Raw genomic sequence first — 12492 nt, forward strand, 5'->3', positions numbered from 1 at the left:
CCCTAGCTTTGTTAGGCTCAGTCTGTCTTTACATCTCATGCCTCACAATTCTGGAACTAGCTTCGTTGCCAAGTTCTGAGGCAATCCTCACCATCAATGTCAACCTTATAGTGACCTACTCCACACCATCAGTGATAATCTGTTCGTTATATCCCCTGAGTGGCTGTGAACACGTCTTTCCTCTCTGTTCGCCTTCGCATCCTGAAAATCTCTCAGCCTCAAGAAGTCAACAGGTTTTTAATGGACCATTTGCAGCGGGTGTTTCGTTCATACAATATCCTGCAGGGCATGGCGATACGTATTTGAAAAAATGGAGACTTTATCGTTCAGTATCCAGTACTTCCCTATCATTGAAAGCGCCAGAACAATTTTGCAAATGGTTGAAGAGTCCTGGAAAAGTTCTCTCTGCCCCTCTCACTCTGACGGATGGGAAGGAAAATCCACGGGGTAGTGTTCCGGATTTAAAGTTCTAGAGATGATGGTGTTTGCCAATATACTGCTGCCCAAAGCAATCAGAAGCCTCATACTTATGGCGTAGTTATGGCGCAGCTGGGACAGTAGTGTGGCAGTAACTGTGCCCCCCTCCCCCCCCACACACACACCAAAAAGTCACATAGTCAAAGAGTCAAAGCGCCAACTCCGCAAGCACAACTAGGCGAGTACACACACACACTATATAAAAGAGGAAGAGGATACACAAAGAAAGAAAAAGTGTGTGAAAAACTCAATAAAAGCTTCCAGGAAGTTTTTCAAATTTGATCCAGAACTGCCCTCTAGATCTACGATATGTAATAGAACAGTGCCACTAGAAAAAAAACGATTGAAATACAAGTAAAACCAGAGGAAGTAAAGAATAAATTATAGGAGCTGGATGTGGCCGAAGCCACCTGTCCTCGAACTGAGAACCTGTGGCGTCATTATGACTCATTGTCTACATGTTTGATATAAATATTTATAATAAAAACCAGATAATACATATATAATATTAAAATTTATTTATAAAAATTATGAAGACTCCAAATTTATATCAATATTATTATTTTTGACTGTTGAGGATATAATTTTGCATTGATCCAAGGAGCCACTCGGTGAATAACCATTCACCACCCAACAACTGACCACCAGCAGAGTCAAGGAACAATGTATGAACATAGAATCTCATTCACTTTCATTGGCTCTAACACGAGATTTACATACCTCAGGAAACACGCCGGGGGAGGTTAGTATAGTCCCACACGACTGTGATAGAGCCAGGACTCTCGTCCTCTTAGAGCCAGAACTCTAGTCGTAATGGAGCGTGAAGATCCCCTAAAATCAATCACGTCAAATTACCCGCCAAGATGGGCGTGAAGTCTTGAGATACGAGCACGACTCTCCTTACAGAGCCTTCTCGTCCAGTGATCAACATTGAGAGATCTCCCGGGACGAGACTGTGTACAACACTCTCCATCTCTCTCACCACAATGGTCGGCCTCTCATCAGGAAAGGACTTGCAGTGCATGCAAACGTAAACAATGGTTTCTGCTAAGGGTCGGCTCTGGAAAGAAGTTTATTTGCTGACAGGATTTGTGACAGGATTTTTGCTACGCCTTTGGGGGAGATTCGAGTGTTTGTTGTAAGATTTAATAGTGTAATCTAGGTTATAAATATCGTTTTACAATGAAAATGGAGACTCCCGTTGATTCCATCTATTTTTCTGCTAGTAGGTAGGCTAAGCCGGGTATAGGCTAAGCGGTGGCCAGGCTAAACAGGCTGCGCAATAGTTAAGACTATGAGTGGATAGATTAAGCAGTGGATAGGCTAAGCAGTGGATAGCCTAAGCAGTGGGTTATATAAAATAATTGTTGTAATCTCTCAACTTACCTCACACAGTACTCGTTTTTATATATTTTGTAATTTTTATAACTTCTTGATATGTTTTACAAGTTTTAGGTCGTCATAAGTTCAGGGTTTGACCAATTGGAAAACGGCGCAGCCCAGAGCAATCTCCAGTTTTAAGTGCGAAAATGGGAATACAACTCTGGTAAGATAGAAATCGACAGATTTTTCTTTTTATATGAAATCTCTAAAATTATAAGGAATCTAGGCGTGTCTGGAATGACTTAGAGAAGGAGTCAAACACGGCTCTGTATCTTAATCCTCCACCTCACTTGGGGAATATGTATTTCCTTGGGTCAAAATGAAACCTGACGGCGTCCTCATCTTCTGTTTTCTCAGTACACAACTCATTTTGGGTGAGCAACAGATCCAGCTTTTGTCTGTTGGTCCTATTAGTCTCCTGTGTTGGTGTAGTGAAGAGCTGCTTGAAGTTTTGTTTGTGTGTGTGTGTGTGTGTGTGTGTGTGTGTGTGTGTGTGTGTGTGTGTGTGTGTGTGTGTGTGTGTGTGTGTGTGTGTGTGTGTGTGTGTGCGTGTGCGCGCGCGCGCATTGTAACGAGATAACTAGTGGGGGATTAACATGGTATTACACTAAGATACGGAAAATGTATTTTTCCTATTTAACTTTTTGTCAAGTTTTAAACGAATATATAGGTGGATTTACCGTCTCTTGCGTTCGTCACCATCCTCCTCCTCCCTCCACCTCTTTTTCCAGTTTTATCGAGGTTTTCCATTAGTTAATTAGTGAGTGGTGCGCATAGCAGTGCTATCATTACCTACCCTCTCCACCCTGATTATTTTCTAGGAAAAAAAATCTACTTTTGTATTTGGCTATGGCTCAGTTAACAAGGTTCTGGGCCTCAGTCCAAGTTCTTTGTTACCGCTCAGCTTCTGAGTCAGCTATTGAGCAGCTGACGACTTATTTATATTGCCAGCCTGTTGCCAAAAAGCAGTTTTTATTTTTTTTTACATATTTCGGGGTCGTTAGAGGGTCGAAAAGTGCTCGGTTGAAAGGTCACATCTATCTGATAGTCATATCGCGCACGTCTCGTAATTATTATGAACTTCTGTTGCTATTAACACCCACCAAAAGATAAATAAAGCTTTGCAGTGCAGTGGTCGAAGGTTAGCACCCACCTCGCAGCCCTTAGTGGATTTCCTCACTACTCTTATTAATATTTATTATTATTTTTATAAATGTAATATTTTTATTCGTATTTATAACTAGCTAAACAGCTAACGAGCACAATGACAATGGGAGCAATTAGTACCGACAAGGCTGGTGGGTATTTACTCTGCCTGCTGGTGAAAAAAATAGGTTCATCAGTTTTCATAATTGAGAAGAGGGGGAGAGAGAGGAGAAGGAAGAGGAAGAGGATCTCCATCAGGAGGAGAGAGGGAAAGGGAGAGAAAAAAATTGTGAAATATTTTTTTTAGAAGATGTGATGGGAAATTCTAATTAAGATAAGGTGGATTGTGACAGAAAATGAGACGAGAGGGAAGGTTCTCTCCTGCAGGGGAGAAGCTGGGCTAGGAAGGGATAGATAGAGCAGGATGTTAGAATAGACAATCTATTCACCTGGGCTCTAGGAGACTCGAACCTTGAACTCCACGGGTGTTTGGCCGAAGCTCTATTGACCCAACTATTGAGTAGTATTAATAGGGGAAAGAATAAAGATTCAGCATCCTGCTGCCAAACTTATTTGAGGCTAAAATAGGGTTTAAAAGCACGATTGTGAGTTAAAAACAAAACAGAGCATCCTGGTAATATAATACATTGAAATGCACTCTACATTTGTGAGCAAAACAAACAACAGGAAATAAGAAGGTAACAGACAAAAACCAATCAAGATGACCAAGCTCAGGTGAAGAACTCACCTGAGGTCTATAGGAGACTGGTTGATTGGTTGATTCTCGAACTCGAGAATCGAACCGTGGATCCCACGTGTGTCATCCCGATGCTCTATCCATCGAGCTATATTTTTTTTAGTACGAATAGTTTCTACCTTGTTGTTTCATTGTAGCCTCGGTCGACTCTTCACAGTTTCCCTCAAGGTAATAATGCTATTTGTCTCTCGTCGCCGCTGTCTCCAAGCCCTAGGATCCCATGACGGTACTCAAGGCTATGAACAAACTTCCGCACCAGCTACACTATCACTGAATCTAAATCTGGATTAGGCACTTCCTCCTCCGCCACCCCGACGACCATTCTACAACTGTCCTTAGTAACGACCCAGCCCACGTGACTTGACCTCCAGCCCGCCTATTGGTTGATGGTCCGGTTGACCGTCGAGGTGGCGTGGGTAACTGTCGCCGGGTCTTTAGAGCATTTGGGGAATAACTGACCTTTTATGAGCTGGAAAATCGCCACAGTACGAATGGACGAATAATCTGTAACTAGTTAAATCAAACGATTTGAAGAGACTGGATAAATTTCGACGCTTCAAAAGCACAAAATTTATTTTAATGTTGTAAACTTAACGTACGTCATAGGTAAACTGCACCATTTTATAACTGGATAACAATTCTATTGCGTTTAATTAGTGAGTCGTGAATGAGAAAACCTAATTCAGTTATTGGAAGACTATGCTATTTTAGGAAAGGCTATTTAGCTTTAAACTATTTTTAAAGTGTAATTTCGAAGCTAGAGTGAATTTCTTCTTATAATGAATTCTCGAATTAAGTGAACCTCAAAGATGAAAAACAAAATCTTCAATAACCAAAAGAAAACCTGCATCCAAAAATTACCAAATTGTATACACTATGAGAAGAATATAAAGATTTTCCATTTGCATTTTCAACATGAGAGCAATGAGAACAATGGTCAACATGGCGTCACATGCCTCCAGAGGTGAGCATCGAACCTGGAACGACCAGAAGATTGGTAATACCTCACCACTTCTCATATCTCCCTCATCATGAGCGCCAATCTACCACCCTTCTTCTCCCTCTCTGCTTTGTTCACACTATGTCCAAAACATCACACAGGGAAGCATTATTCACTTGTAGTCATCACTACAAGTGAATATTCCTCTTTACTGACCCGTAAAGTAGGATGAGAGAGACGTGCGTGGTGACCCCTTCGATGTTGCATTATAACTGAGGAAGCGAGGGAATGTTTCTTCTGTGGGCAGTGCGCCGCCAGAGACATCTAGTGACTGCAGGCGACAATTACACATCAGCTGATATTTGTTTACCTTTAACCCCAGATATAAGAGTCTCATTTGATTAAAGTCATAAACATTACTTCCAATGACAATTTATTAGTTGATAAATGTAGCAGGATTAGCGTTATCACTTCAATGATGAAAATATTAAATAAATCAATGTAGATGTTAGTGCTGCTTTCTCCAAAGGTATGCAACATGTTGTTCTTATGGTGCAACAAAAGGCATTATGACCAGCAATAAAAACGCAACGTCAACCTCCGAAGCGTTCCCTAAATCTACCAGAAGACCCCAAGATCATACGGTTGAATATTATCGTCGTATGCACAGACTCCCACTCATCCAGGCGAGCCCACTCTCAAACTCAACACTTAAATATATAATTTAATGTAAATATAGAACATTATATATATAATTCAATGTAAGTATAACTGAATAGTATAGTAATGCAGGGCAGAAATATTTCACGTGTTATTTTCCACACAGATATTGTAGTGAGGCTCCACCTTCACTCCAAATATTAAAGTACCTCACGTCATCCATTGTCCCTAACACTTGGGGAAAAAATAACTGCATGCTTCACTCTGCTATACTACTGTGAACAGCAACAGAGCACATCATATGCGTCAACATCTCGTTCTCTAGATCACTGTAGTCCTCTGTTGATGAAACCCAGACAAAACACTCTGGCGTTCTGAGACACACTCAGGTGCTTTGAGACACTTCTATATGTTACCACCGTCGTCTCTATACATTTCCAAGATGCCATCCCTCGGAAACCAATCAGATAATGTATTCTCCCCCCCTACTGTGTGAGTGTCCTGATTGGCTGGGTGTTACTGGACCGCGTTGGTTCTTGCATGGCATAATGCCCAATGTGGACTGTTCTGAAAAGGAAGAATTCCTGGGTCGTTCAGCCTCTGTGTGTCTTTAGAGGTACAGCAGGCCCTCCAGTAGATAGAGGCTCCAGACGGTGGTGGCAGGTGGTGGCAGGCGATGGCAGCATGTAGGGGTGGCAGGCAGAGGCAGCAGGGGATTGAGTGGTAGTGTAGGGTTAAGCCAGCAGGAGACTCAGGTCGCGTCTTGGGACTGTCATCGTCCATCATCCAGCATGTCTATGAAAGTTTATGAATGTGGCTTGAATTGTCTCTCTCCACTGACAACAATATTATATTTAATCATATTCAAGGCCTGTCAAAATATTATGTGAAGATTATCATCATCTTCTCAGCATTCATGCTAGAAAGCACAGTATCTCATTGCTCAGGCTAGTAGCATGTACTCTCTCTCATTGTTCCTGCTAGAAGCAAGCACTCTCACTCATTGCTCATGCTACCAAACACTCTCACCCATTGCCCTTGCTGCCACGCAATCTCGTTCATTGTTTTCGCTTCAACCCGTTCTCGCAAATTCGTAAAGTCAATATTGACTTATTAACTACGTGCATAGGTGATATACTAAACATAATAGATACCCTTAAAAAGATTCATAGAAAACACCGACCTTACCTAACCTTGTTAGTATCTTAAGATAAGCATCCTATTGCTTCGTAATTACAATTATTACTTAACCTATACCTATTATAGGTTAGGTAATAATTGTAATTACGAAGCAATAAGATGCTTATCTTAACATACTAAGTAGGTTAGGTAAGGTCGGTGTTTTCTATGAATCTTTTTAAGGGTATCTATTATGTTAAGTATGTCACCTATGTACATATTTAATAAGTCAATATTGACTTATTAAATTTGCGAGAACGGGTTGTTTCGCTTACATACAACTCGCTTACGTTGCAGCACAAATGCCTTTTTGATCATATATATTCAAATGGCCTCTACAAGTTTTAAACCGGTAACCTGCACATCATTACTGTTTGCAAGTCCTGTTGAAAACACTTTTTTTGTCTTTGTTAAGCCAATCTTTTGTTCCTGCCCTCACAGTTGCATTGCTTAATGCATAAGTGATTAGGGAAAATACATTTACATTCATGAATAAATTCATGACTGCTCTCATTCACGTGTTCAGGGTGCTGAATCATCATAAGGGTTTCATTGTAAAGTTGGCTTCGTTCTAGACTCGCAATCACGGATACCGGGTTTAATTCTCCTGGAAGGAGAGAAATGTTTGATCTTGTCAGATTTTATCAAATACGTCTGTTCTCTTAGCAGTGATTTTATGATTGTTGCTGTTAGTGTTTCACAATCTTCTCAACATCAATCATCATCATTCAGGGTCACATTGCAATGATGATCAAAGGATCATTGTAGAAACAACGCTCTGAATGTCTCTCGTATTCAGAGACTTTGGCCCCGCTGAAGGATAATCCAATTGCAACTCGGGATGCTGAAAAGGCAAATCATTCTTTTTCACACGTTTTTGTGAGCAAGTAGTTTCAAATAATATTAAAGCAACGGAATGGGATTGAACTCACCTCCTGAGGGCGTCCAGGTTTGTGAGGTCGATTGGATTTCATTCCTCAATATTTTCTCGTAGATTCAAAATGTTTTAACGAATTCAGTGTGGAAAGTGTGTGTAAGATTTTGTGAGGATAAAAGAATATATCAATTGACCAATAAAATGAAGCTGCACTTGAATAAAAACAAAAAAATAAACGAAAAAACGAATGACCCATGGTAGAGGTAACCATTTAGAAGACAAAATCCCTCGATTTGTTAAGTCCGATAAGACGGAGGAGTTCTCCTAAACTGGATTCCTCGAGGTGGACAATTTATATCACTGAGCCGATTCTGAGCTGTGTTTAATGGGCCCGACATGCCGTCAATGTTGCTAGCAACACCGAGTTTTTACTACTGGGAGGAAAAATACTGTGATGCGGAGGCGTTGCTTGTATGTATTCCAAAAAGAATGAATACATTGTATGTGAAGCTGCTTGCAAATATATTCAGATACCTTGTGTAAGTCCTCCTTGATTACTGCTCGATACTCACCTCCCCTTTCAAGAAATATCAGAAATAAATGAATGCATCGAACATGTAATGCATGCTTAGACAGCGTGAAGCACCTAAATAACAGAGACAGTCAATTATTTCTTTGTCAGCTATCAGTTAACAGAGACAGTTAGATTGTAATCACAGTCAGATTAACTGTGATTACAATCGATTTTCAAAGCACTCAAAACATACTCTCTGGAAAAAAAGTCGAGAAAAATATTGTATAATACATACATGGAATAAACTCGAAGATCAGGTTCCAAATATGTGCACAAAAATAGCAGCTTACTGGATTGAGAAATAAGCTAGAAAGTGTTGAACAGCCAGATTGAAGTGCAGTGGCGTTTTAATCCGGATCAGAGAACATTTGAATGAACATCAGATTCCGAGGGGTTCTCCATCCTCCTTCCACCACGAATATATATCTTTTTTGAACAAAATTGCATGCTTTTTAGGACACAAAATTGACAAGTTGTTGTAAGAAGAGAAAGACCAGCTAAGTTGCATTTAATACGTGGGCTTACAGGCCGCTTCAAGCAATAGTCTGATGGAGCAGGTTATCAGCTGATAAACCCGCTCCCAGTCCGAGCTTGGAAAGGATTAGAACTCTCGAAACTTAGAAACTTACTTAGAACTCTCGAAACTCTTTTAAAACTAAACACTCACTAGCGGTAACAGAAATAAAGTTGTGAAGAAAAGTGTTTAAAGAAAAAAACATGTTGGTGTTGATTCCGTGAAGGACAGTTCTAGAAAAGTATAAGACGAGGGTGACTTGCCAGAGAGGTCATGTGACCTTCCACTGAGGTCATGTGACCTTCCAGGGGGGAGTGTCATAAGGAGACAGACACTGTCTGTACGAACCAGTCTAAACGACTGAATCGGAGACGGTCTAGACAAGCCAATAGAAAACAATGGTTTGCGTGAAACTGTACACTGTAAACAGGCCGTACTTCCAAGTTGTGTTGTGGCGATGCGATCTCTCGCCTTCTGACTCCTCTCTAATTCAAAATCAAATTCCTTAACAATTAGAAGTTGCGTCAAATGAAGTTCATTTATTGTAACTAGGAGACCACAGTTTAAACTACCATTTTAACAAGGGGTTTGTGGACCATAACTGACGACTTTTAGCAGTCCGTTTTCATGAGATGATGTTGAGCTGGGAGAGGTGAGACATCTCTAAACCCCTGAGATGATGTTGAGCTCAAGCATCCTTAAACCGATCCCCTGGAAAAATAAAATTAATGACAAATCACCAAGCGAACAGTGATAACGTCACTGGAGTTTCAACTCCTAGTTCGTCCGTCAATTAGGAGACAGTCAGATTAACTGTGATTACAATCGATGGTCAGCCACGTGCCCGCACGATACCATGCTGAGTGTGAGAGGACATTTATAATTGTCACCGTACGGGGGAACAAGGGAGGGAGGGAGGCACGTGAAAATGTCACCATTCTGCAGTAAATCTTATGAAGCCGTTTATAACTGGAAGCGTGTTGCAGTTAATTGAGAGGCACCTGGAGAAGGAACTATGGTCGTTTCATCAAGTCTTGGTGCTTCAAGCTCAGGTAATTAGTGAGGAGTGGGGAGTCTAACGTTTGATTAGTTATGTGAGGTCGTGAACGTTACTTGTGAAGCTGTGAAATCATGGTACTTTGTTAATTAATTAAATAATTAATGGTGAACGATGTACGTTAAATATACTGTGATATACCAGTATACAGTTGAAATGGCGGTGAATACACTTTTTACACTGATCTTTGCAATAGTAACTTTGATTAATGATAAGTCTTTGGGATTCGATTCCTTGAAGTAGCGGAGTTTGTCAATAACTAACGAATTAAATATTTGAGGAAATATGTGGGCCCATAACAAATGACTCACATGGTCATATGTAATGACGGTGTACGGCATATGTAATCACAGACTACATATGATAATTGCGAAGAAAATGAATTACACTTTTAAACAAAAATACGAGATATAATGTGCCAAGTACATTACTGAGGCTCAAATAGAAGTCCAGTGGATGGTGCTGCAGTGAGCAACAGCGATGACGTCAATTTACAGTGGTAATAAGAGAATTAACAATGAATATGAGTGCTTAAATCTCAAGGTGGAATATGGTGAGATAGATTTACCGATGGTGATATGAACCAATATTTATAATTATTAATTTGTTTAAGATTACACCTGAATATGTAACTACCCTGTGCATGTACAATATGATAGATTTATGTCAAGAGCTACCAATGAAATACTTGAAATAATCAATCTTTCTCGCAGGATGGTTGGTCATGCAGAGGCATGTGATCATTAACCAATACTGGCAAACTTAGGCTGCATTATGAGGATATCCTCAAGAACACATGAGTGAATAAAGAAATTGCAAAGCTCCAGGTACCTCATACCGGAAGCACTGAAGGGTCTAATGACTGGACATGCACTAATGTACTGTGTGAGATCTAATTCTTGCTCATAGAGTTTACACATGGAGTATCTTGCTCAAGGAATTTACACATGGAGTACCCTGCTCATAGAGTTTACACATAGGGTTGTTAGAATTGGTAGATTCGCCACATGTAGCCAACTACCACAGGTAATGATAGCACAAGCTAATCCCACTATCCCACTATCTGGTGAGTGGTTTAATCCTGTCCATTAACCTATGATGTAGGTTGAATACATTCACACCGTTGATACGTATTGCAAGATATTTGGGCTCTGCATAAGTTTCAATGTTGTGTTTGTTGACTTTAAAAGCTAGAGGAACATTTGTTTTGTTTTTGATGTGATGGAGTTGGATTCTGATATACCCACAGGAAGACCGCATTCAGCCTCTTTATTAGCAAGATAATCAAGTCGAGCTAAGTAATTCATTCATCTCAAGCTTACATTCTTCGACCAGATTACAAATGCACATAATCGGTTCAGGAACTGAAACCTCTAGTTTGTTTAGCTAAGCAAATAGCAATATTTTGGCGCTAGTTACAAAATTATTAATGTTATATATACATGTTCACATACTTATACATATATGTACATATATATATGTATACATATAAACATACACATACATATTTAATCGGCTATTTCGACTGTTTTTGTTTATACATGAGGTACATCTGCATTAGTGCAGCTACCCTAGACTATATGAAGTGGAGTAGAGTGTGTCAAAAAGCTAACTAGGTGATGCTAAGAAATCCCCATCACACAGGACGGTTTGAATGAACCATCAATAGAGGCATGTGATAGGCAGCCTGCACTGGCAGACTCCGGAAGCATTTTGAGGATATCATCAACACAAGATTGAATAAGGCAGCAGTGGTAATAAAAGTCCCCATCTCGCAGGATGGTTAGTCGTACAGGGCCATATGTTTAGTAGCCTGCACTGGAAAATTTTGGGAACACTGTGAGAATATCTTCAAGAATACGAGAATGAATAAAGTAATTGCAAAACTCCAGGTACCTCATGCTAACTGGTCTGAAAGGTCTAATAAATGGGCATTCGGTAATGTAGTGTGGGAGATCGTGCCGCAGTTCCTGCTCACAGAGTTTGCAACTGGAGTGCTCAGGATTGGGCGATCCGTCACCTGTAGCCACCTGCCACAGGTAACGGTAACCCAACCTGATCCTTGCAACCACCGTGTCGCACAGTCTGGTGGACGTTTTGTGCTGCCTATAGATATAAGTTTCAGATCTGAATAAATTATAGCTTTTTATACTAGTACTTTCAGGTCGTTGGGAGTCAGTAATTTCTTTCCTATCAGACCTGAGTGTTTGGACCAATACAGTTTTGACAGCAGAGATAGGGATACCTAGATCTAATTCAACTTCATCCATGTTACACGCTAATTTGGCTGCAATATCTGTCTCATTATGATGGGTTATACTTATGTGTGAAGGTATCAATACAAAGAGATTCGAGACCCTTTACTCTGTGCAGCAATTAGGTCATTTATAATTGGGGGTATGAGGTTCTTGCTGTCGATCTTCCAGGAGAAGTTTTCGATTGCTTGAAGAGCAGACTTTGAATCACAAAATATTATTCCTCCTCCAATGTTTTTTATTGTATTAGTAGCTAGTTGTAATGCTGCTAGCTCTGCTTGTGTGGAGGTCAGCCAGTTGTTTAATCTGACACTTTGTGCAAATATTATTTCTATAAAACCTACATGCTTCTGCAGTCCGTCCAGTAGAAGATTGGACTGAGCCGTCGGTGTAGACACAGTGCTCGTGAGATCTTAAATTCTCGATGGAGGAGGCAATTGTTTCAAGTGTGACAGCTTTGAGAAGAGAGCAATCTGAAACTGCTGATAATATAAGTCGTCACTTTTGTGGTTTTTAACATGTTTACACACCCCTTGCCTGTTTGTGCATCTCTGGAGATAATTCTGCACAGCCCAGGTGAAATCTTATGTTACAGATACAACACAGGTGTCCAATTTGCCGCAAAACTCTACGGGGACATCCCGTCATGTTTTACTACCTCGCACAGAAACCC

Source organism: Procambarus clarkii, chromosome 14 (assembly GCF_040958095.1).
Source record: "Procambarus clarkii isolate CNS0578487 chromosome 14, FALCON_Pclarkii_2.0, whole genome shotgun sequence".
Classification (NCBI taxonomy): domain Eukaryota; kingdom Metazoa; phylum Arthropoda; class Malacostraca; order Decapoda; family Cambaridae; genus Procambarus; species Procambarus clarkii.